This window comes from Malus sylvestris, chromosome 6 (genome assembly GCF_916048215.2).
Source record: "Malus sylvestris chromosome 6, drMalSylv7.2, whole genome shotgun sequence".
NCBI classification, from domain to species: domain Eukaryota; kingdom Viridiplantae; phylum Streptophyta; class Magnoliopsida; order Rosales; family Rosaceae; genus Malus; species Malus sylvestris.
In genome coordinates, this window is record NC_062265.1 from 33,530,125 (window position 1) to 33,535,214 (window position 5,090).

Consider the following 5,090-nt stretch of genomic DNA (forward strand, 5'->3'; position numbering starts at 1 on the left):
GTGCTTACTAACTTTGGGTTCTCCACTTGTTTTATAGACTGGGTTTCTACCATCTTAAGATCTGCTAAATTGTCCATCCTAATCAATGGTTCCCCGCATGGTTTTTTCTCTTGTTCCCGAGGAGTGCGCCAAGGGGATCCTCTCTCTCCGTTACTTTTCTGTCTAGCTGAGGAGGCGTTATCAAGGGGCCTGAGTCGTCTTCAACTTGATGGGCTTACTAAGCCAACTTTTGCTCCAAAAGGTTGTATCTCTCCTTCTCACGTTCTCTATGCAGATGACTTATTCATTTTCTGTAGAAGTGATGGTGTCACTCTGCGTAATTTGCAAGGTTTCTTCGATAGATATTGTAGAGCCTCTGGTCAATTTATCAATAAGGCAAAAAGTACTTTCTACTTGGGCTCTACCTCAAGGCATCGCAAAGCTGTGGTTGAGAGTTACTTGGGTTTCAAAGAAGGCAAAGCACCTTTTGTCTACTTAGGAGTTCCAATCTTCTGTGGCAAGCCTAAAAGGAGTTATCTTCAAGCCTTGGCAGATAAAGCTAAAGCTAAGTTAACTGGTTGGAAGGGGAAGCTTTTATCTATGGCAGGAAGAGTTCAACTCACTCAATCAGTTTTTCAAAGTATGCTCTTGCATAGCTTCTCTGTTTATAAGTGGCCTTCTTCCTTGCTAAGGCCTCTTTCAAGATGTGCTCGCAATTTTATATGGTCTGGTGACGTAACCTCCAAGAAGTCTGTTACCGTTTCTTGGCGTCAGATATGTGCTCCAAAGAATGAAGGTGGTTTGGGGTTGCGTGATCTTGGCTCTCTTAACACTACTGCTCTCTTAAAGCTTGGATGGCTTATTATTACTACTGATTCCCCTTGGAGTATTTATCTTCGGGAACGTTTCAAGCTTCATGGTCGCCTATATTCTTGTAGTTATAAGCGATCTTCTATATGGCCTGGTATTAAATCCATTCTTCATATCTTGTTTCAGAATTGTCGTTGGGTGATTGGAAATGGTTCTACTACTTCCCTTTGGGTTGATAAATGGCTGGATAAGCCTATTGTGGACGTCGTTGGTGCAACAGAGATTGCTCCTTCTTTATCTCGTACTAAGGTCTCAAATATTATTCGTATGGGAAAATGGGTTATTCCTTCTATTTTTTCTTCTACTTTCCCAGACCTAACTAAAGAGATTTTAGAAATGCCTCTTCCAATTGATGAGGATAAGGACGTTTTAATTTGGGAAGTCTCTACTTCTGGTGTTTTTTCGTTCTCCGATGGCTATGAAATTGTTCGTCATCGATTTCCTGTTAAGAGTTGGGCTTCCATTATCTGGCGTCCTTTCATCCCACCTCGTTACTCTATTTTAGTTTGGAAGATTCTCTTCAACAAGCTCCCAACGGAGGATCAACTTCAGCGCCGAGGCATCCCGCTGGCTCCAATATGCCAACTATGTCACAAGAATTCTGAATCTATTGACCACTTATTTTCTAGCTGTGAATTTGCACAATGTGCTTGGCGTTGGCTAGCTACCCAATTTGGCACTACTATACCACCTACGGGCTCCATCTCTGATCTATGGCTTGTTTTTCTGTCAAAGCAGTTTTCTCCACATCTTTGCAATGTCTGGATAGCTTCAGGGTTTTTCTTACTAATGGCTATTTGGAAGATGCGTAATAAAATGAAGTTTGAAGGCAAACCTCCCTCCCTCTCTCGTCTCTGCCGCTCCACCTCGGCCTGGATTAGGCAGGTTGGAGCTCTCACCCCTGGCCATGTACGAGGCATTTTGGATAGGCAACTTTTAGTTTCTCTTGGAATATCGCCTAACTCCTGTAAAGCTCCTTCTATTGTCCCTGTTCTTTGGCTCCCCCTCCTTTTTCTTGGGTTAAAGTGAATACTGATGGCCTTGCTAAAGGTAATCCGGGTCCTGCGGCCTGTGGCGGGGTTTTTCGTGACTCTACAGGTTATTTTCTTGGTGGTTTCTCCCTAAGCTTGGGCCATCGTACTTCTTTCTATGCGGAGCTCCATGCTGTCATCCTTGCTATCGAATTGGCCCACGCGCGGGGCTGGAAAAATTTATGGCTTGAAAGCGACTCTTCTAGTGTAATATCATGTTTTGCTTCTGGATCTTTCTCTCCCCCTTGGTCTCTCCAGACACGCTGGAACAATTGTACTCTCCATTTGCAGAACATGGTCTTTCGTTGCTCTCATATTTTTCGAGAAGGGAATGTTGTTGCTGACAAATTAGCCAATTTAGGGCTTCTATCATCTTCTCTTGTTTGGCATTCCACCCCCCCTATAGAGATCCTTCCTCCTCTGCACTCAGATTTCTTGGGCATGCCAACCTACAGGTTTGTCTCCTCTTCTTGATGTGTGTTCTCCTTTCTTTTCCTAACATTTTCGGATTCCCTTTTGTTTTGCAGCTTGCCTTGCAGGTTTTACCTTTTAGGTTTATAGAGGGGTTTGGGCTTATGTCCGCCCAGTCTTTTCCTTGTATTTTTCTTTTCTAAGAGGGGTACGGTCTATGTCCCCCCCTCTTTTGTATTTTATAGAGGGGTTTGGGCTTATGTCCGCCCAGTCTTTTCCTTGTACTTTCTTTTCCAAGAGGGGTACGGTCTATGTCCCCCCCTCTTTTGTATTTCCTTTCTCAAAAGGGGTAAGGTGCATGTCCCCCCCTTTTTTGTATTTCTTTTCTCTTGTTCTATGAGGGGTTAGGTTTATGTCCCCCCCTGTCTAGGTGTATCTTCTTTTTTCTTATCAATAAATTTCCCTCGTACCGCCGAGGTTCTCAAAAAAAAAAAAAAAAAAAAAAAAAAAAAAAAAAGCAAAGTTTAAGTAGTCCCCGTATTTTGGATTCGTATAACTAATTTGTTTGTAGTTTGTAGTTGGATTTGTATATGTGTATTTAGGAATCGTATATATGCATTTGGATCGCGTCTGAAAAGCAATTTTTGAGGAAATATTTCTCCGGAGTGAGGTTGACTTGGGAGACACCGGAGTGAGAAAAAAATAATCAAAAGTGTGTTTGCAGTTTGCAGATTAAAAGAGAGAGCAACCACAAACAAACATAAAATTACATTGTTTGGATTGACAAATGAGTGTTGAAGTATGGAAAGAATCTAGACTTATAGTCATGTACACAATATGACTCGTTTTGTTGTGTTTTTAAAATGACTGAAAGCGTTTTTAGAGAAAATATTTTTTGGTTCCAAAAGCACTTAAAGTGCTTTCTGCAAGAAGTACTAATTATGTGTTTCTTCCAGGAAGCACTTTAAGTGTTTTTTTCAAAATTTACTTGCATTTTTACTAAGGATTGGTTCCAAAAACATATTCACCAAAAGCGTTTTCAATCATTTTAAAAGCACATCTAAACGAATTGATTAGGAATTTAACGAATAACGGTTGATTTGGATGTGCACCGAAGAACTTAATAAGGAATTGAAATTTAACGAATAAATTGGAGCCAGTTAAATGTCAAAGTAATCTATAGATCTCATACCAAAGTTGAAAATTAAACTCCGTACTCATATCATGTGTACGAGAAAAACTTGTATGGGGCTTGACTTGGCACTGGACTTCGCTAATTGGTTCTACAATTCACTCAAAACTTACCACATAGCAAGTCTTAAATATAATCTTTTATCATTTTTGTATATTTAAAATTCTCATAATTATTTTTACTAATTAATAAATTATATATATCAATCTAATGTTTCCTTTTTTTATTCTTCTTTCCCTTTTTATTCTTCTTTCTCCCTTTTTGTTTCTTCTCAAATTTCCCTCTACTTTGTTTTTTGTCCTTCTCTCTCCCCCAGTTGTGATTCTTGCTTTTTATGAAATTCTGCACTTTTTTCTTCACAAAATTTCTTTGCTTTCCCTCCCCCTACTCCTTTCTATAAATACAAAAGTGCACACTCCAAATTATCGAGTTAATTTTTTCATAACCTATTTGTTATCTTTCACTTTGTTTTGATCATAGTAGCTTTCTATTTTCAAGAAAGTACATCTCTACCAAATATTCTTAGTTGCTTTCCATGATAAAATTGGAGTGGGTGCAAATTTTTTAATTTTTTTAAGGAAAGCAAGAAACAAAACTGGAAGAGAAAGAAGTGGGAGAGAGTAGTGAAGACCTACGGCAAAACAAAGTGGAGGGGAATTTGGGAAGAGAAAAAAATAGGGGGAAAGAAGAAAAAAGGGAGGAAGAACACTTGCCTACACACTTTGTGTCTATGAACACATTTTATTAGAAAACGAGAAGGAGAGAGGGAGAGAAAGAACGTGGGGGGAGTGGGAGGTTTTTTATTTTTTATTTTTTATAATATTGAAGGTATTTTAAGATCACATGTAGGTGAGGCTTCAATAAAAAACAGTAAAATTTGGACTTATGAAATTACATTATTGCCCATCATTTTTTTGTGTGATAGAAGACTAATTTGTCTTTTCACCCTCTTTTGGTTGACAAAGAGTGTTTCATTAATTAGTAGAGATTATTAGAAGAAAAAATAATTATGAAAATTTTAAATATAAAAGATTATATTTAAAATTAGCCACATGGTGAGTTTTGAGTGGATTGTAAGCGAAGTCCAGTGGCAAGTTAAGCCCCACATAAGTTTTTTTCCATGAGTATAGATACATCATTCTAAGAAAAAGGTCGTCTACGCTTATTTTGTGCAAAAGTTTATTAGAATCAAGTTTATTTATTATCTAGTAATGTTAGTTTCTGTAACTAAACATAAGGTTAATTGGAGCGGATGTTCTCCTTTATGCATGGTGAGGTGAGCAAATCTTTTACCTCATAGTTTAGATTAATTAATTAGTTTAAAATAAAATATTACTTGCATAAACCTGAAAACATACGGTCGAATTTGACACCGGTGAGGTGAGCAAGTTCAATGGTAGAAAGAGATCCGAAGAGAAAAATAACACAAACATCTATGTGAACTAACCGTAAGCCTATAGAAGATCAATAGATTCTATCCAAATCAAGTGCATGGAAAGAAAAATATAAGGGAGAAGAAAATTTCTAATCTTGATTAAGATATACATCTAGCTAGGAACTATTCTAGAGAATAAGAGCTAATAAAAAAGGTTTTTAAGTTCCTACGA